Source organism: Bos grunniens, chromosome 10, assembly GCF_055505025.1.
Source record: "Bos grunniens cultivar Pamir isolate PY7600 chromosome 10, Bosgru_T2T1.0, whole genome shotgun sequence".
Classification (NCBI taxonomy): domain Eukaryota; kingdom Metazoa; phylum Chordata; class Mammalia; order Artiodactyla; family Bovidae; genus Bos; species Bos grunniens.
This window is the reverse complement of record NC_141174.1, coordinates 54,736,082-54,758,194: the sequence shown is the minus strand read 5'-3', so window position 1 is coordinate 54,758,194 and position 22,113 is coordinate 54,736,082. Positions and strand designations below refer to the sequence as shown.

At 36.7% G+C, this 22,113-nt stretch overlaps 1 long non-coding RNA gene across 10 annotated transcripts in view; it reads left to right on the top strand.

Annotated features, from left to right (window-relative positions):
- Window positions 1-22,113, top strand: part of LOC147364553 (uncharacterized) — a 202,635-nt gene that overhangs the window by 4,672 nt on the left and 175,850 nt on the right. For all 10 annotated transcript variants that reach the window (XR_015134660.1, XR_015134657.1, XR_015134665.1 and 7 more), the window contains exon 2: window positions 9,548-9,663. This is a non-coding gene — a long non-coding RNA (uncharacterized LOC147364553). The remainder of the gene's footprint in view (window positions 1-9,547; window positions 9,664-22,113) is intronic.

Sequence of the window (22,113 nt, the reverse complement as noted above, 5' to 3'; positions counted from 1 at the left end):
GTTTTTTAAACTATAGTATCAGCTTTTTAAATAATAAACCTTTGACTTTGTTGGTTTTCTCTGTTGTGTGTTCTTTCTCTGTTTTATTCATTTCTATTCTTGTCTTTACTATTCTTTCCTTCTATTGCATCTGCATAATCAGTACTTTTAAATTTGTTGAGAGTGGCTTTATGGCTCAATATAGAGTAAATTGTTCATATTCTGTCTACCTTTAAAGAATGTGCAGTATGCAGTTGCTGGGTGTTGTGTTCTATATTTGTCACTTAACCTAAGTCTGTTTTACAAATCTTCTATGTCTTTATAGGATTGTTGTTGTTTTTGCTATAAGTTACACCTACAATGGGGCCTCCCTGGTAGCTCAGCTGGTAAAGAACCCACTTGAAATCCAACCTGGTTCAATTCCTGGTTTGGGAAGATCCTTTGAAGAAAGGATAGGGTACCCACTCCAGTATTCTTGGGCTTTCCTGGTGGCTCAGTGGGTAAAGAATCCGCCTGCAATGAAGGAGATCTGGGTTTGATCCCTGGGTTGGGAAGATCCCCTGGAGGAGGGTGTGGCAATCAACTTCAATATTCTTGCCTAGAGAATTTTCATAGACAGAGGACCCTGGAGGGCTACAGTCCATGGGGTCACAAAGAGTCGGACACAGTTGAGTGACAAGCACAAGCACACCTATAATGATTGTGGATTTTTCTCTTTATCCTGGTAGTTCTATAAATTTTTTCTTTATATAGGCACTATGAGTTTCAAATCAGCATATCTCCCTGGTTATTACATTTGTCTTTATGAAGTTGTCTTCTTTATCTTTAGCATTTTGTTTTCTTTTGACTTTTGGTCCATTTGTTCTGATGTTAATGTAGTTACGCTTGCAGTCTTTTGATTAGAATTTGTCTGGAATGTCATTTTCCATCCTTTTACTTTTAAGCATTCTGTAGTTGTATGTTGTAGGTGTATACCTCATAAATAGCATATGGTTAACTTTTTAAAATGCCTTCTGATATTTTATCTTTTATTTGATACATTTGTCCATTCATATATAATGAAATTGCCAATATATTTATATCTACCGTCGTAGTTTGTAATTTCTTTTTTACCCTCCCTTATAGCATTCTTTTTCTGTTAATTATTTTTATCTTATTCAAGGTTTTTTATGACTCCTTTGAAATTTATGTTCTGTAGCCCCTGCTAGCTGGGAGATTACAGTAGGTCTGTATAATGTATCAGAAGCTAAAGTTAATATTTTAGCCTGGGGGAAACTTTATCTTGGGGGAAGCCCCAAGATGAGAAATTTAGAAGAGTTAAACTCCGTATCTACCCACCACCTAACTTATATGTGTTTACTGTTGTTGTTATTGTGCTTAGTTGTCTCCAACTCTTACCCTGGCAAAAATGCTGGAGTGAATTGCCATTTCCTCCTCTGGGTGATCTTCCCAACCCAGAGATTGAACCTAAATCTCCTGCATTGGCAGGTGGATTCTTCACCACTGAGCCACCTGGGAAACCCATGCACTTGCTATAATGTGTTCTAATTCAGTCTTAAAGAAAAAAAAAAAAAAAACTCTTAGTAATGTATTAGTTAGGTAATGCTTGGGCTTCCCTGATGGTTCAGATGGTTCAAGAATCTGCTTGTAATGCAGGAGAGCTGGGTTCAATCCCCAGGTCAGGAAGATCTCCTGGAGAAGGAAGTGACTCCAGTATTCTTGCCTGGAGAATCCCATGGACATAGGAGCCTCGTAGGCTACAGTCCATGGGGTCACAAAGAGTTAGACATGACTGAGTGACTAACACACACACACAGATTATAACAAGTAAATCCTGAAATCTGGGTAGTTATACTATGAAAGCATATTTCATACTCATGTTCCAGGCCATTGGGAAATATTTCTGGTTGGCTACCTTCAATGTCATCATTCAAGGATTCAGGCTCCTTCTATCCTATAGCTCCACCCTCTTTTTCATCTTTTGATCACTCTCCATTAAGTCAGCAAATGGGAGAAGATATACCCAATTCTTTACCACCTTATACCAGAAGTAGCCTGTATCACTTTTGCTCAAATGCTGTTAACCAAAATGCGGTCATGTGCCCATATATAATTGTACTCAATTCAGGTTCCTCATGAGAGAATAAAAAGAACAGTGGTAGTGATAACGACCTCACAGCATTTGTGAACATAAATCTCAGTATATGGCTTCAGTTCAGTTCAGTCGCTCAGTCGTGTCCGACTCTTTGCGACCCCATGAATCGCAGCATGCCAGGCCTCCCTGTCTATCACCAACTCCTGGAGTTCACTCAAACCTGTGTCCATCGAGTCGGTGATGCCATTCAGCCATCTCATCCTCTGTCGTCCCCTTCTCCTCCTGCCCCCAATCCCTCCCACCATCAGGGTCTTTTCCAATGAGTCAACTCTTTGCATGAGGTGGCCACAGTATTGGAATTTCAGCCTCAGCATCATCCTTCCAATGAACACCCAGGACTGGTCTCCTTTAGGATGGACTGGTTGGATCCCCTTGCAGTCCAAGGGACTCTCAAGAGTCTTCTCCAACACCACAGTTCAAAAGCATCAATTCTTCAGCGCTCAGCCTTCTTCACAGTCCAACTCTCACATCCATACATGACCTCTGGAAAAACCATAGCCTTGACAAGACAGACCTTTGTTGGCAAAGTAATATCTCTGCTTTTGAATATGCTCTCTAGGTTGGTCATAACTTTCCTTCCAAGGAGTAAGCGTCTTTTAATTTCATGGCTGCAGTCACCATCTGCATTGAATTTGGAGCCCCAAAAAATAAAGTCTGTTATTTTCCCATATGATTTTATTGGATTTTATTTCTTGGAGCCCCCCAAAATAAAGTCTGTTATTTTCCCACTGTTTCCACTGTTTCCCCATCTATTTCCCATGAAGTGAGAGGACCAGATGCCATGATCCTAGTTTTCTGAATGTTGAGCTTTAAGCCAACCTTTTCACTCTCCTCTTTCACTTTCATCAAGAGGCTTTTTAGTTCCTCTTCACTTTCTGCCATAAGGGTGGTGTCATCTGCATATCTGAGGTTATTGATGTTTCTCCCAGCAATCTTGATTCCAGCTTGTGCTTCTTCCAGCCCAGGGTTTCTCATGATGTACTCTGCATATAAGTTAAATAAGCAGGGTGACAATATACAGCCTTGACATACTCCTTTCCCGATTTGGCACCAGTCTGTTGTTCCATGTCCAGTTCTAACTGTTGCTTCCTGACCTGCATATAGGTTTCTCACAAGGCAGGTCAGGTGGTCTGGTACTTCCATCTCTTTCAGAATTTTCCATAGTTTATTGTGATCCACACAGTCAAAGGCTTTGGCATAGTCAATAAAGCAGATATAGATGTTTTTCTGGAACTCTCTTGCTTTTTCCATGATCCAGCGGATGTTGGCAATTTGATCTCTGGTTCCTCTGCCTTTTCTAAAACCAGCTTGAACATCTGAAAGTTCATGGTTCACGTATTGCTGAAGCCTGGCTTGGAGAATTTTGAGCATTACTTTATTAGCGTGTGAGATGAGTGCAATTGTGCGGTAGTTTGAGCGTTCTTTGGCATTGCCTGTCTTTGGGATTGAAATGAAAACTGACCTTTTCCAGTCCTGTGGCCACTGCTGAGTTTTCCAAATTTGCTGGCATATTGAGTGCAGCACTTTCACAGCATCATCTTTCAGGATTTGAAATAGCTCCACTGGAATTCTATCACCTCCACTAGCTTTGTTCATAGTGATGCTTTCTAAGGCCCACTTGACTTTACATTCCAGGATGTCTAGCTCTAGGTGAGTGATCACACCATCGTGATTATTTGCATCTTGAAGCTGTGTATTCTTGCCACCTCTTCTTAATATCTTCTGCTTCTGTTATGTCCCTACCATTTCTGTCCTTTATCAAGCCCATCTTTGCATGAAATGTTCCCTTGGTATCTCTAATTTTCTTGAAGAGATGTCTAGTCTTTCCCATTCTGCTGTTTTCCTCTATTTCTTTGCATTGATTGCTGAGGAAGGCTTTATTATCTCTCCTTGCTATTCTTTGGAACTCTGCATTCAGATGCTTATATCTTTCCTTTTCTCCTTTGCTTTTCACTTCTCTTCTTTTCACAGCTATTTGCTTAGTATCTATTAAATGTTCAACATGTGTCAGGTACTCTACTAAGTGCATAGTTTTTATCATTGGGTATAATCCTCACAGTAACTTGTAACATGGGATCTAATTCATTCCATCATCAGATGAAGCAACTAAAGTTTCAGATGAAGTGACTCATCTGGAAAGTAGCCTGTAGCTACTTATTTCCTACTTATTTTCTGCTCCTATTTTCACATCTAAACTGTACTATTTGCACTTATATGAGCCATCTTGCATGTATCTCTATTTGTTCCATGTGAATTGATGCTGTTTCTCCAACAAAATGTTAACTTCTTGATGGCATGTAACATGCCTTACACTTGGCTTACACTTGATTTATGATCCCCAAACTGAAATCTCAGCATACTGAACACAGAAAGGTCTTAATGCCTATTGTTGATAATGTCCAAGACTCTTTATTTTTTTTAATCTTCACAGTTCTTAACATAGCTAAGCAATTAAAGCATATCCCATAAATTATGTTGATTGATGGATAAGTGTATCTTTATATGCAGGATTTGCAAAATGGCAAGGTGGCCAGAAATAGAATGGACTAGACTAACATTGAGTTACTTATGTGGTTTTGGATTTTAATTTCTTGGGCTTTACCTTTCTCATCTGTCAAATCAGGTGTCTGAATTCAATATCATAAGTCTCTTTTACCTCTAAAATTCCATAATTTTGTGGAATTTGGAGATAAAAAATATATTGAGTTCTTACATAATTAATTCAGTTTATCCTTGCAACAAACATGTTGGTAAGTAGCTTTTATCCCAGCTTTATAGATGAAGAAACCTGAAGTTCAGAGTAGCTGAATAACTTGTATAAGGTCGCACAGTTACTAAATGGAAGAACTGGGATTCGTGCCTGGGTCCCATAGAAACCAGAGAACACATTCTCCCTCCTTTACCCCTCAGCCTCCTAAAAGCCTCTGTCTTAGCAGTAATAGAAGATTTTTATCAGATTTCTTTTAACTGCTTTTCCTCTAAATGGACTGTCTCAAGGCTAACCATGTCAGAGAAAATCCTAAGGCTATTAGGTCAGAAATCAGTTGCTGGCAGCTCCTCTTTGCAAGGTTCGTGTTTGGCTCACTTTAATTTGTCATTCATTAAGCCTGGAGGAACGGGAGGAGAGACATCTTTGACTTTGCAGGAGCCAGAAGAACAAAGTTATTACCCATACTAGACGTAAGCAGTTGGGTTTCGTTTGGGTTTGAGATTCTGGAAAAAGTTCAAAGCTTTCCATTTTCTGTGAAGCCACTGCCCATTCCTGTCAGGAGATCAGTAAATTTTGAAAGAGATTCCAGAGCTGATGGATGAGTCACAGATGCCCTGCCTCCGTAGAGCCTTGCTTGCACAAATAAAATGACCAGATAAGATCCTGCAGCTTCTTTGTGTTGCATGGATGTTTGCCATCAAACATGACATAGTACTGGGCTGTTCATGCCAGTGGATGAGAGGACAGAAAATTATAAAAGGGACACTTAGAGCAGTGTCCAGTGGATCACCTAAGACTTTGGTCTGACTTTGTTTTGTGACACTGTCAAGTGCTACCAAAGAACCAAGGGTGAGCAAGGCACAGCTCAGGGGAGTAGGTAAGGATGTGGAATTTGGCCCAGGCTGCCTGGGATGGAATTCCCATTCTGTCATCTACTCATGAACTTGACCAAGTTACCTAACCCTATTAGGTTAGGTTTCAGTTTCCTCATCTATGAAGTAGGATGAGATCAGTAGGATGAGCATGGTAAAAACAAAATGAAATAATATATATGAAGAAATTAGCACAATTCCTAGAATTCAGTAAACATTCTGTATATTGTAGAATTTTTTTAAATGTTAAAATATGTGTTCAAAGCCTTGATTCTCTTTATCTTTTCAACTGAGGGAACTGAGGCCCAGGCAAGTGAAATAAACAGGTCCTTCACTTCACAAGTGATGCAGAGGAAGAGGGGAACCTACGTTTCTTGACACATGAAATGTAGGTGTTAAGAAATCTCTTCTATTTATTTTTAAAATTTATTTATTTTAATTGGAGGCTAATTACTTTACAATATTGTAGTGGTTTTTGCCATACATTGACATGAATCAGCCATGGGTGTACACATGTTCCCCATCCTGAACCGCCCCCCGCACCTCCCTCCCCATCCCATCCCTCAGGGTCATCCCAGTGCATCAGCCCTGAGCACCGTCTCATGCATCGAACCTGGACTGGCGATCTATTTCATATATGATAAGATACATAGTTACAATGCTATTCTCTCAAATCATCCCACCCTCGCCTTCTCCCACAGAGTTCAAAAGTCTGTTCTTTACATCTGTGTCTCTTGTGCTGTCTCGTATATAGGGTCATTGTTACCATCTTTCTAAATTCCATATATATGCATTAGTATACTGTATTGGTGTTTTTCTTTCTGACTTACTTCACTCTCTATAATAGGCACCAGTTTCATCCACCTCATTAGAATTGATTCAAATGCATTCTTTTTAATGGCTGAGTAATATTCTGTTGTGTATATGAACCACAGCTTTCTTATCCATTCATCTGCCAATGGACATCTAGGTTGCTTCCATGTCCTGGCTATTGTAAACAGTGCTGCGATGAACATTGGGGTACACATGTCTCTTTCAATTCTGGTTTCCTCAGTGTGTATGCCCAGTAGTGGGATTGCTGGGTCATATGGCAGTTCTATTTCCAGTTTTTTAAGGAATCTCCACACTGTTCTCCATAGTGGCTGTACTAGTTTGCATTCCCATCAACAGTGTAAGAAGGTTCCCTTTTCTCCACCTCTCCTCCAGAGTTTATTGTTTGTAGATTTTTTGATAGCAACCATTCTGACCAGCGTGAGATGGTACTTCATTGTGATTTTGATTTGCATTTCTCTGATAATGAGTGATGTTGAGCATCTTTTCATGTGTTTGTTAGCCATCTGTATGTCTTCTTTGGAGAAATGTCTATTTAGTTCTTTGGCCCATTTTTTGATTAGGTCATTTATTTTTCTGGAATTGAGCTTCAGGAGCTGCTTGTATGTTTTTGAGATTAATTCTTTGTCAGTTGCTTCATTTGCTATTATTTTCTCCCATTCTGAAGGCTGTCTTTTCACCTTGCTTATAGTTTCCTTCATTGTGCAAAAGCTTTTAAGTTTAATTAGGTCCCATTTGTTTATTTTTGCTTTTATTTCCATTGCTCTGGGAGGTGAGTCATAGAGGATCCCGCTGCAATTTATGTCAGAGAGTGTTTTGCCTATGTTTTCCTCTAGGAGTTTTATAGTTTCTGGTCTTACATTTAGATCTTTAATCCATTTTGAGTTTATTTTTGTGTAGGGTGTAGAAAGTGTTCTAGTTTCATTCTTTTACAAGTGGTTGACAAGTTTACCCAGAACCACTTGTTAAATAGATTGTCTTTTCTCTGTTGTATATTCTTGCCTCCTTTGTCAAAGATAAGGTGTCCATAGGTGTGTGGATTTATCTCTGGGCTTTCTATTTTGTTCCATTGACCTATTTTTCTGTCTTTGTGCCTGTACCATACTGTCTTGATGACTGTAGCTTTGTTGTATAGTCTGAAGTCAAGCAGGTTTTCCTCCAGTTCCATTCTTCTTTCTCAAGACTGCTTTAGCTATTTGAGGTTTTTTTGTATTTCCATACAAATTGTGAAATTATTTGTTCTAGTTCTCTGAAAAATACCATTGGTAGCTTGACAGGGATTGCACTGAATCTATAGATTGCTTTGGGTAGTATACTCATTTTCACTATATTGATTCTTCTGACCCATGAACACGGTATATTTCTCCATCTATTTGTGTCATCTTTGATTTCTTTCATCAGTGTTTTATAGTTTTATATATATAGGTCTTTTGTTTCTTTAGGTAGATTATTCCTAAGTATTTTATTCTTTTTGTTGCAATGCTGAATGGAATTGTTTCCTTAATTTCTCTTTCTGTTCTCTCATTGTTAGTGTATAGGAATGCAAGGGATTTCTGTGTATTAATTTTATATCCTGCAACTTTACTATATTCATTGATTAGCTCTAGCAATTTTCTGGTGGAGTCTTTATGGTTTTCTATGTAGAGGATCATGTCATTTGCAAACAGTGAGAGTTTTACTTCTTTTCCAATCTGGATTCCTTTTATTTTTTTTCTACTCTGATTGCTGTGGCTAAAACTTCCAAAACTATGTTGAATAGTTCTAATCTGCTGCTATTTTTGTTTTCTAGATAATCATGTCCCTAAAACATCTTCCACACTATCAACTGACAAGAATTGAGAGAGAACATTAAACTCATTTTAAGGAAACTTGGTAGAAATAGTCTCCCCTGAAAGCTCATGTTTCCATTTATCAAGATATGTTCCTTAAAATGATAAGAACATTATACATCCAAAGCAAATGCCTCCTTATAAGGAGAAATCAAAGAGGACTTGTTTGTCCAAGGTAGAAACAACCAGATTTCTACTGATTAGCTCAAATTAAGGTATTCAGGTCATGATATTAATAGTGTAATTTTTCAAAAGGATATCACTGATTCAGATATCTAAGACTCTGCTTCTAAGGGAATTTCATCTTCAAATGAACTGGTAAATAGTTCTTCTGTAATGGAACTCTAACTTGTATACTGAAATATGTATCAGCCATTAAAAAAAATAATTTCTGTGCTTGATTAGATTTTAAAGATTTTTTGAAAATAAAACTGTCAAACATTCTTTATCTTAAAAGAATACTGTGGGATGAAAGATAAATAATTGCTAAATAAAATATTCTGGTTTATCACATTATATGCTTTAAATATATGTATTAAGAATAATTAATATTAATAGAGCACTTGTTATGTACCAGGCACTGGTGCTGAATTCCTTGGATTAATCACTTCATGTAATCCTCATAATATCACAATGAAATAGATGCTACCATTATTCATTTTTGGTGGATGATGAAAGTTAGGGAAAGAGAAGATAGGTAGCTTACCCACAGTCATGTAGCTGGTCAAGTGATAAGACCAGAAAAATGATAAGCTGGTCAATCTGTGTCCAGAGTCTGCCCTCTCCAGAAGCATCAGAATGGAGCAGAGGAACATGGGCCTTGGAGACAAAAAACATCTCAGGTTAGAATTCTGACTCCACCACTTACAGGCTGTGTGACCTTGAATCACACTATATATTCAGCACTGCTATGTTGCAGACTGCTTGGCTGGTAGACAACACTATATTGATTAGGAATCATGCCAATTGAGTCACTGTGTGGTGTGGCATACAAGATACCTATATTAACTCATCAATAGGTTAATACAGTACAGGGATGTACTGGTATATGTGGAGCCACAAGCCCTCCGGTGAAAAGAGTTTCCTAATTGATGAAGAGTTTCCTAACAACCTAATTGGGTGGTTTTTGCCTATTTCTGTAGTGTAAATACTCCTCTATTACTGATTTCAGGATAAGATTACTAAATGCTGAACTGGAAGGAGATACATACAATCACATCCTCCAAGCTGACATAAGCTGGCTCCAGCACACCACTGAAGGAGATTCATTCTCGTACATAACACCAGGTAAGCATTTGGTGCATAACTGTTCAGATCTTGAGAGTGAGTGAGAAGATCTGGACATCAGGCAAATAACAGTATGGTAATGATGCAGTTTTTACTTAAATGCCTGCAAGGAGGTTTATTATAGCCTTGCTATAGAAAAAAAAAAAAAAAACTTGGACACACCTCAGAGACAAAAAGTAGGGGATTAGGAGATACTACAGTGCAATGCTAAAGTACTCAAAACATTCACCAGAGTGAATTTGGATCAATGAATATTATATTTACTGCAATTGAGGGCCATACTGTCATGGATACGTTCAACCAGTGGAATCCTGTTTTGGGTGGGTGTGTACCCTAGGAACAGAAAGAAACAGCATTTTAAAGGTAGAAGCATAATGCTAAGCCAATGCCAAAGAAAGATTTAGTATTTATTGTAAAGTAAATCAATTTGTCCTATTGGCAATACCAGGATTTTATATGGCAATTAATAATGTTAGGTGTTATACAGTAGTAAAGTGGGACTACTTAAATACTGCAAAGCTCTTAGCACACTGCCTAGCACATAGTAAGTGTTCAATATACATTGGCTCTAATTATTATTGTGATCAATTACAGTGTCCCATATGATAGAACAATGATCATTAGACTTTTATAGATGATTATTGACATGAAAAGATAGTCACAGTTTATTTTAACATGAAAAAGGTTTTATCTTATTCCTGGAAATATATATATACAGTGTTTTTTATAATAGAAAAATGTCTGAAATTTCATAAGTGATTCTTTATGGATGGCATGATATTGCATTATTTTAATCTCTTTGTTGTGTTTGTGAAGATATGCACAATGTTCTAAATGAATTTTTCTTATTGTTATTATTAAAAATGCTTTATTTAAATTAAAAAACAAAGCATGCCTGTATAAGTATTTCTTTCCTTGTTTCTTTGGAAGAAAAATCAACACTTGTTTTGTGGTTCAACACTGGACAATCTGGCGAATCTTTTCCTTGTTAGTTTTGTTGAATAGCAGATTGGTTAATATCTAGATGGAGCACTTGGATAATATTTTGAGTCATGTACTGCCCCATGAACCTGCATGGCTAAAAAACAGAGCAAGCCCAGAGAATGGAATGTGTAGCTAGGAAAAACTTAAGGAATCACCTCAGGTCCTTTGGGTATTTTTTATTCTTAACTATGTTAAGAATAAATATGAAGATATATGAAGTAGATTTTAGACCACATATACAGTGTGGTAATCTTGGCCTTTTAGTTGGCATGTTTAGAGCATTTACATTTAATAAAAGTATTAGTATATAGAAGAAGGGGACAACAGAGGATGAGATGGCTGGATGGCATCACTGACTCGATGGACGTGAGTTTGGGTAAACTCCGGGAGTTGGTGATGGACAGGGAGGCCTGGGGTGCTCCGATTCATGGGGTCGCAAAGAATCGGACATGACTGAGCAACTGAACTGAACTGAACTGAGGTTTAAATTTATCATCTTGCTGTTTCTTTCCTATTTGTCCCATTTGTTATTGTTCCTTTCCTTTTTCCTGCCTTCTTTTGCTAAGAAACAATTGATTGAGTTGTTTAGCAATTCCATTTTGTCTCCACTATTGGCTAATCAGCTGTATATGTCTTTTTCTCTTTTTTTTTTTGATTGGTTGCTCTAGGGTTTATAATATGTACTTTTATTTACATATGCACATCACAATCTAATTTATACTTCATTGTGGAAGGAATCATAAGTCTCATATCCTTTCTAGAGCATAGGTAATAAGTAAGTTGATTAGAATTAAAGGGTGAGATATGACAAACATACAAAAAATGAATCTTTATGTAAGACAGGGTATAGGTCTGCTTTTCATTGTAGGAGTATCTGAGTAGATTTTATTATATTTTTCATCCTTTTGTTCTAGAGTTCTAGAGAAACAGCACAATATAATAGAAAGAGAATGTGCTTTCAAATCAGGCCATCTAAGATCAAATACTCTGGGCCCCACTACTTTCTATTGTGTGATTTTAGACAAATTACTTAAAATATGTGAACCTCTTTTCAAAAAGGGGGTAATAGTACCATCCTTCAGGAAATTTTTGGGGATTAAATGTCGTCATATGTAAATGCTTTAGTAGTAGTAGAGCACACACTTAGTTAATGGTAGTAGTTTTCAACTAGGAAAATGTGTTTGTGTTCATTTAGTTATTTTTAAATAGTTTCTTTTTGTCAAATTAATCTTGGAGTCAGAATGAATTTTTATTTCTCTTAAGTATTCCCCACCTCCCTCCAAAAAATCAGGCTTCATATCCTGGTTCTGACATTTCATTATTTGCAGTCAGGTAAATCACTGAACCTCAAGTGTTTGCTTCCATCTCCATGACATGGAGATAATTTTTTCATAATATTTTCAAAAATTATTGTGAGAATGAGTAGATATCTCTTTTTAAAATGGTGGTACCAATAATACATCTTAATCAAAATATAAGGCACTATTAAGACTTTGATGATGATAATGATAATGATGATAAATACTGGAGTTCATTATCATATACTTACCCAAACATGGATAATCCAGACATGGATTGTTCACCTAATGATCTTGAAAAGTTGAGATCATGTCTAGTAATAATGGGTAGCATGTCATTACCAGATGAGGGGCATAAACAGAAAGTGCTAAAATATTTCAAGGAAAGGAGAAGTTTGTGGATTCAAAGGATAGGAAAATGCCTTATCTTGGTAAAGGGGAACATGACCAGGTCATAAAGATGGGTAAAAGTCATGTTAGTAAAGCAGAGAGAGGAAGGAGAGGCCAGATGGAGGAGGACTACAGCCAAGGGTGGTGTGAGCAATGTGGAAGCTGATATGCTTATCCCAGAAGGTCGTGCAACTGGAATATGGTTTTATAGTGGGAAACAGGGGCCTTGAATTCTCACTGAGGAATCAAAACATTTTTCTGTAAGCTAAGTGTTTAGGGAATGGAGGAGGATAGATGGGGATTGGTACTATATGAGGGAAGGAATGTTAAACTTAATCAGACCCCATTTTTGTCATTTCTGTTAAGTTGTCTTTTAGCCAAGAGCGTCATTCCATTCAACTAACATCTTGCAACTTACAAATATGTTTTGGTAAATGTACTAATTTTCCAGGAATATGGCAAAACATTTTTATATAATCCTGTTTATCTGGAGTGGTCAACTAGTTTTAAACTAAATATGCATATTTTATATAATAAGAGAATGTTATGCAGAAAACAGTATATCTCTAAACAACATTTGTTCCACTTCATTGGAAACATTACATGAGCACAACACACTCTTTCAAAATTGAATATGGAACCTGAGAGTTAGAAGACATTTTTCTTTCAAGGCTACTTTCCCATTAACTCCAGACACTGAAAATGGATTATTCCAGAACAGGGTTTGGGCTCTGATTTAAGAGACAATCCACAAGCTTTCACTTTGGCTCTTTCCAATCTGTGGCTTTTTTGTCCTGTTCTTTATTGACGAGTTTCCTCCTCATAAGGGAAAATGTGGGTAGCAAAGTTTTGCAGGTGAAGTAAAAGTTATTTTTAGCCTTTTTTATAAGCTACTGGGGAAAATTGCATTTCATTTACCATATGTCATAATGGCTCTAGATAGAATGGAAAACTATTAGACCTGAGGAACGTGAAAATCCAGGCCAGTAACATAAATGTTGTCAATCCCAAAACACTCAAGGACAGTACTCACAAGAATAATTATTTTACTTAAGCTATGACTAGTTTGGTTAAGTTGGCAGGCTTGAATTGAGTTGAAATTCATTACAGTTTTAAAAAACATTCAGCCAGGCTGATGGAATTAACTAGTTACTTGACTAAATTGACTCCCAGTGTGAAGTAACTAGTCAATTTAATCAAAATGTTCCGACTGACTGTGCATACAAAGGTAAACCAGACACTTGAATGTGCTCTCCTGACTATTCTTTATTAAATGAAATAACAAATGTAAGGAGTTTTATAAAAGGTAATATGAATAGCAGATGATATAAAATGGGACAGAAAGCAAGCAGTTTCTGCCCTGGGATTAGCACTCAGAAATCTCACTCCCAGAGTTTGGATCCTCTAAATATATTTGCCAGATTACTGCTTAAACTCACAGTCCATACTGGGTCTTCCTGACTGTATCTGCTAGGATATTTCTGGTCATTCTCTGTAGAGCCAGAATGTTTTGAGGATGTACTCTGTTCTGTGCATGTCTTTACTCATACAAAGATTACATTTCTACTTAAAGGGAAAAAATGTAAAATCAGATCATCTATGACATGCTCTAACAATGGACCAGAATATTTTCTTCCTGGAATGTATCATTGCCAAGTTTTTGTGTCATGGGAAGAAAGGATAGAGGGAGGGAGGGAAGGAAGGAAAAATAAAAGAAAGACATGGCATATTAGAGAAAAAATATCAAGTGGATTCTGCATCATATAAAATGAGTAGTAAATTGAACCAAGTTAAACTATAGAAACAGCTTCCTTCTAACCCTAAGAACCTCTGAGTCTCAAAAGCAAAATCACTTCTTAGCATCCTCCTCCTTCTTTCTTTTGTAACATTTTATTAAGATGCTGTGGTACTTCTTTTTAAAGAAAAGGACAGATTTTTAAAGATGCAGGATATATTCAGTAGCATGCAGGACTCTAGAAATAGGAGTTCTGAATGCTAAGCCTGAATGTTACTGTCTTTGGGGAAATGGGTTCAGATGATGAGTCCTCCTTATTGTGGAGAAAGAGAAAAGTTGAATAGTTTGAAGACTTCTTAGCAGTGAAACTCAACTCTGAAGAGCCTTTGAGGTGAGTGAAATAAATCAGAAACATATGGATTACATTTCGCTTCAAGTGCCTCAGGGCTCAGAGTGTTTGGCTAAGTACATTTTAGGTTTTTCCCAATACAGAATTGAAAAAATACGATTGCCTGAAGCAGTTTCCCAAGCCCAACTTGTACTAGGATTCAGCTCAAGGAATGTCTTGCCCCTCTTCCATTAGAAATGCAAATGATCCCCAAGCATCAAATTTTTCAGAATGCTCTCAGGGAACGCCTGGCTGATCTGTAGGAGGCGGCTCCATAGACGGCATGATTATGAGAAGAAAAGGGGAGAAGAAAGAGAAAGAGAGAAAAAAAAATCCTCTCTTTAGAATCTTCTCCTTTGTGCTAAGCAATTATTTGTGTTCTTTCTAGTTGCCTCTCATTCTGAGCAAAGGCAATCACAATGTTGTGTGAACCTCTGGGTGTGAATGAGGTCATTAGGTTGTCTCCAGGGAAGGTCACTAGAAAAAATCTGGTCCAGAGGATCACACCAGAAACCTCTGAGACCCCCCAAAAAAGGAGAAGCTAGTAGAATTGCTAAAATGAGTACAGGATACATATTTCTTCCATACTAGTAGAGCATTTATGATATTGGGGCTAGATTTCAGCTGATTAACCTAGGACTCAAATAATAAAGATGATAATAATGTCAGATAATTTGCTTACTATGAATAATCTGATTTTGATCAGTTTTATGACTTCATCCCTAGACATTCTGATTTCATTTTCTGGAATAGGGTATGGATATTTAGTGTCCAGGATAGAAGCTATGCACCAGAAAATGCCTTTCATGATTGTTGGGAGTAGCGCTCTTTTTGAAATTAAAAAAACTTAACAGCCCAAGTGTTCCTAAGCAGCAAAATGGAAAAATAAACTGTACTATTTTGTACTATGACATACAATGGAAATTCTCTGCAGCAGTATAATGGACTCTAGACACAAGTTATGAAAACATAAACATGGCAGCATCTTAGAAACACATGGAGTGGATGCTCCCACTGAAATTATTCCTTTTGCCTCTGGAGACCAGATATAGCTATCATTGCTGCCACCTCCCATCTTTAGGATAAATGTCTGCTGTCCTTGATGGGAGGTGTCTGATTGACAAGCCTGGCCCCTCTTTCAAGGCAGCTGGTAAAGCCAATCTCTGTCACTTTCAAATTCTCTAGTGCTAGGTAGAAGAAGGTCTAGATTGTGAGGTAGGAAATTTCCACAATAGAGAAAGGAAGATTGGAGGCTAGGAAACTGAAAAAAATACCAACCGTTACTATAAACTCCAAGAGAAAGACATGAGACATGAGAAGCAGGAGTGACTCAGGAAACCAGTGAAGTCACTATTAAGTCTAAGTAAGCTATAGTTGATGTTTTGAAACTGTTAGTAACACACTAGAATTTAACTCCTAGATAGTATCTTATGGGAGATAAGGAAGAGATGGGGAATTAAACATATCATAAATCTTTTGTCCAATTTTGGAAAATGATAGAGATAATAATTGATTCTAAAATTGACAGAAAATTATTTATATTATATATATATATATATATTTCTGTCCAAATATAACATTTAAAAATATAAGGATGGAGGGAGAGGAGTGAATAGATGGAGCACTGAGGATTTTTAGGGCAGTTTTGTATAATATTTTGTATAATCCCAAAATTTTGAAGACACCATTAGATGTCCAAACTCATGGAAGTATAGTGTGAAGAGTGAACCATGATGTAAAAACTATGGACTTTGGATGACTCTAATGTGATAGGGTAGTTTCATCAGTTATACCAAATGTACCAATCTGGTGGGGGATGTTGATAATGTGGGAGGCTGTGCTTGTGTGGGCACAGGGAGTACATGGGAAATCTTTATACCTTTCCATCAACTTTGCACCAAACTGTAAATACAATCTTAAAAAATTGTAACAACAATTTCTTGGGGGTAATAATTAGAATGGGCCACAAGAACAGTTTCAGAGGTGCTGCTAACATTGTATGCTAATTACATCACTGTGTAAAAATATATGAAGCTGTATGCTTGTGATACATTTTGCTTCAATAAAGGTTTTTAAATATATTTTATGAAAGAACAATATGGGTTCATGTTAAAAAAACACTGTTTGAAAGTAAAGACATAGAGTAAATAGTAAGTCTTCCTATACCTGAGACCCACAGTATTCTATGTCCCCTACCTAGAGGCAATGCTGTAATAATTTCTTCTAAATCCTTCCTGAGATACTTTAGAATTGTGTATATTCTTATTTGTGTGTATGCTTGTACTTAGGAGAGAGATATATATACACACATATATTTATATAAAAATATGTTCATTTGTATTTCCCCCTCTTTTTTCATAATCAGTACACTATTATATTCTACATGGTGTTCTCCATCTTGCCAATTGGGTTGATTGCCCCTCATTTTCCAGGGCTACACAGAAATCATGGATTCTATTGTATATTAGACTGTTCTGTATCCAGTCTATGGCTACTGAAAGTCATACAGCAGAGAATGTTTGTATAAATATGTCACTGTATAAATGTATGAATATATATTAGCATGCATATATGTATGAATATATGTACATAAGCATGTGAAATTGCTGTATCAAATGGTAGATGCATTTCTAATTTTGATTTCACCAAAATACTCCCCAAAAGTGTTGTACCATTTATATTTTGCCAATGAGTGAAAATACTGTTCCTCCCTGTCTTTACCAGCATAATATATTGTCAGGGTTTTTCAACATGGCCAATCTGATAAATGAAAAGTGCCACTTGGAAATTTTAATTTGCCTTTATTCAACTGGCTAAATTTAGTAGTAGTTAGAATTTTTTTCATGTGTTTAATAGTCATTTATATTTTTTGTATATTCTTGTTTTGCTCATTTTTATAGTGAGTTGTCATTTCTTTATTAGTTTTTATTGTGATAAAATATACATAACATTTACCATTTTAACTATTCTTAAGTATATAATTCAGTGGCTTTAAGTGCTTTCATATTGTTATGCAACCATCAGTACTGTCTAGCTCCAGAACTTTTTCATCATCCCCAGCTAAAACTCTGTGCCCATTAAACAGTAGCTCCCCATCTCCTTATTAATTTTATGAGTCCTTTATATATTAAGATCATTCATGATTTATCATTTAAATCCTCTTCATAACCCTCTGAAGTAGGTAGCTGTTTGTTTAATTCATTCCAGTCTGATTTTACCCTCAGTACTCAACTATATCTGTTCTTACCAAGGTTGTCAATGACCTTCATATTGATAGATCCTATCATCAATTTCATTTCTCTTCTTGCCCTATGAACAGAATTTGACATAATTGATAGTCTTCTAGTAAAACTTTTTACACTAAGACTCCAAGGTGCCACAAACTCATGGATTTTCTTTTCTTTTTTTTTCGGAGAGGCCCCAGTGGCACCCCACTCCAGTACTCTTGCTGGAAAATCCTATGGACGGAGGAGCCTGATGGGCTGCAGTCCATGAGGTCGCTAAGAGTCAGACACGACTGAGCGACTTCACTTTTCACTTTCATGCATTGGAGAAGGAAATGGCAACCCACTCCAGTGTTCTTGCCTGGAGAATCCCAGGGACAGAGGAGCCTGGTAGGAGGCCATCTATGGGGTCGCACAGAGTCGGACACGACTGAAGTGACTTAGCAGCAGCAGCAGCAGCAAGTATCAGTACTTAACATTACTTCTTGTCTATCCTCACTCCTTTTGTGATCTCTTCAAGTCTTACGGCTTATGTAGCATCTGTATGCTAATGACTGCCATATTTATAACCCCACCCCAGATCTCTATCCTGAACTCCACACTTGTATATTTAACTGCTCCTCAATATTATTACATAAATACTTATTATTAAATACATCAAAACTAACAAGTTCAAAATTGAATTTGTAGATTATAGCTTCTGATAATAGTAGAACAACTTAGTTGGACTATCCCTCCAATAAATAGGAATTTAGCACTGTGGACAAAATATTTTTAAAACACATTTAAAAGTATTGTAGAGCAAGCAATATAGAAAGAAGCTGTAGGGAAGTAATTCCTTGAAAAAATAGAAATTATTTATGGTAATGTGTACATTTTTGTGACTGTTTGCCTGAGGACACTCCCTGATCCACATGAGGCAGAACTAGAGGAAGTAATAGGCTTGCTGAATTGAGGTGTCAGAGGACAGAGTTTTGGGCTAGCAGAATAACTTGAAAATTAAAGGTAGGAGAAATACCAGAAAACAGGGGCTGCATAGGTGTCCAACCCCCAAAATATGAACATAACTCTTAGAATTCTTGAGTAATCACTGAATTGTGAGTGTTATATGAATATTCCAGGGGCCTTGCAGAAAGAGCATATGAAGGCTAAAAGAACTGAGAGGAAATCTCAGTGCTTCCCACAACAAGAAGGACAGTTTGGGATTTGAATCAATGCCCTTCATAGGGAGATAATGGAATCCAAGTTTCTACAACTTGCTACACACTGTCCAGCATTCACTTAAAAAAAAAAAAATACTAGACAGATGAAGAGACAGAGAATTCAAACCCAGCTTAGAAAAAAAGCAATCTGGGTAAATAACCCAGAGATTCTTCAGATGTTGAAATTAGTAGATAAGAACTTTAAAGCCGATATTATATGTATATTTCAAGGAAATAAAGAAAGCTATATTTATAATGAATAAACATGAGAAATCTGGCAGAGTAATTAAAACTTTAAGAGAATGCAGTAATTGAAATTAAAATTCTGCAAGATGAGTTTTAAAGCATATTGCAGATGGCAGAAAAAAGAGTGAATTTGATGATGGATCAGTAGAAGTTAACCAGTTTAAAAAAGAAAAAGAAGCATGTAAGCAATTTATTTCATTAACGTATAAGAATATATCAAGCAGTGTAACATATGTATAATTGGAAACCCCAAAAGAAAGCAAAATGGTACAGAAAAAAACATTTGAAGAAATAATGGAAAAAATTTTCCAAAATTTGGTGAAAAAAAAAAAAACACACACAAATTTCAGATCCAGTAAGCTTAGTTACAATGGAAATTAGAGAATATTTTGAATTAAATGATAATAAAACACAACATGTGAAATGTGTGAGGTACAGTTAGAAAAGTGATTAGAGAGCCATCTGTGGCTGTAAATGCTATTTTTAGAAAGTTTTAAAATTAATTATTTGAGTTCCCACTTTAGTGAGCTAGAAAAATAAGAGCAAATTAAACCCAATGTAGTAGAATGAAAGAAATAATGAATACAGAAATGAATGAATTTGTAAATAGAGGAAGAATCTAATGTCTATTGTGTTTCTACATACTAGCAACAATTAATATTATTCATTTATAATATCTTTCAAAAATACAGATTTAGGAATAATTTTTATGGTGAAAGACTTATATTCTGAAAACTGCAGACCATTACTCAGAGAGATTATTGAAGACCTAAACAAATGAAGAAATATACCATATTCATGAATTAGAAGACTTAATATTACAAAAATAACCTTTCTCCTCAAATTGAGCTGCAGATACAACACAATCCCAATCAGAATCATCAGGATTCCTTATAAGAATTTAGAAGCTAATCTTAAATTTTATACGGAAATGCAAGCGACCTTGATAAGCTGAAGAAAAGGAATAATAAGGTTTAAGAACTTGTACTCTCTGATCTCAAGACATTTTTTTTTTTTTTTATAAAACTGTAGTAGGCAAGGCAATATAGCATTAGGTATAGAAAGACAGATAGATAAGGACAAAAAGAGGACCTTAACCATTACTTCATATCAACTAAAAGATCCATTTGCAAAGAAACATAAAATCTAAAATTATAAAATCTTAGAAGAAATTATAAGAGTGTATCTTTGTTATCTAGTATCAACTTTATCTAGAGTTGGTCAAAGATTTCTTAGAAAAGACAAGGAAAACAATTACTATAAAACATCAACAGCAAAAAAGATAAATTAGACTGCATCAAAACTGAAAACATTTGTTCATCATAAAAGAACATTAAGGAAATTAGCAAATAAGCCACAGATTAGAGGGGAATGTTTTAAAAAATACATCAGGCAAAATGTACTCTACAATCAAAAGGCAAGCCAACTGATAAAATATAAATACTTGAATAGACACTTACCTAAAGAAAATCCAAGAATTTTCAACAAGCACATGAAAAAGTGATAACATCATTATTCAATAAGAAAACACAAATAAGTCCACTGTGGGGTATGCATTATTTACCTTTAAAATGGTGAAGAGTAAAAAGACTATCATGCTTACTGGTGGGGTATAAGATGGAGAAGGCAATGGCACCCCACTCCAGTATTCTTGCCTGGAAAATCCCATGGATGCGGGAGCCTGGTAGGCTGCAGTCCATGGGATCGCTAAGAATTGGACACAACTGAGCGACTTCACTTTCACTTTTTCACTTTCATGCATTGGAGAAGGAAATGGCAACCCACTCCAGTGTTCTTGCCTGGAGAATCCCAGGGGCAGGAGAGCCTGGTGGGTTGACGTCTATGGGGTTGCACAGAGTCAGACACAACTGAAGTGACTTAGCAGTAGCAGCAAGATGATGTAACTACTTATTTTTTAAAGGTCTGGTAATTTCTTTAAATATCTGTGACCCTATGGTCCAATAATTCCACTTCTATCCTAGTATTTACCTAAGAAATAAAAGCATATATTCACAGAGTCTTCTATAAGACTGTTAATAGAATCTTCATCTACAATATTGCCAAACTAGAATCAGCCTAAATATCCATCAACAGAATGATGATATGCAAAGAAATGCTATGGGGCAATAAAATGTGGTATATTCATATATTTATGCCATGGAATATTATTTAGCAATAAAGTAGAACAAGTGAATGAATGGTGCAACAACAACATGGATGAATGGATCTGAGACACAGTGGTGAGCAAAAGAAGCCAAAAGAGATATAAATAGTTCCATTCATACAGGCAAAGTAATTCTATTCTGGGGAAAAGAACAAAACAAAACAAAACCTGGAACAGTGGTTGCTTCTGGTAACTGTGGCTCAGACATAAAGTGTCTTCCTACAATGCAGGAAACCCGGGTTTGATCCCTGGGCCCGAAAGAAACCCTGGAGAAGGAAATGGCAACCCACTCTAGTGCTCTTGCCTGGAAAATCCCATGGATGGAGGAGCCTGGTAGGCTGCAGTCCATGGGGTCCCAAAGAGTCGGACATGACTGAGTGACTTCACTTCACTGGTAACTGAGAAGATATAAGGGAAGCTTTATTGGGTGATGGAAATGTCTCATATCTTGACAGGGGTTTGGTTTATACAGCTGTATTTCTTTTTTTGCCAAATCTCATCAAATTATGTAGTTTAGATTTGTGCGTTTGAGTATATGTAAATTTGGGCTTCCCTAGTGGCTCACGAAGAAGGCAATGGCAACCCACTCCAGTACTCTTGCCTGGAAAATCTCATGGGCAGAGGAGCCTGGTAGGCTACAGTCCATGGGGTCACTAAGAGTCGGACACAACTGAGCGACTTCACTTTCACTTTTGACTTTCAGGCATTGGAGAAGGAAATGGCAACCCACTCCAGTGTTCTTTCCTGGAGAATCCCAGGGATGGGGAGCCTGGTGGGGTGCCATCTATGGGGTTGCACAGAGTCGGACACAACTGAAGT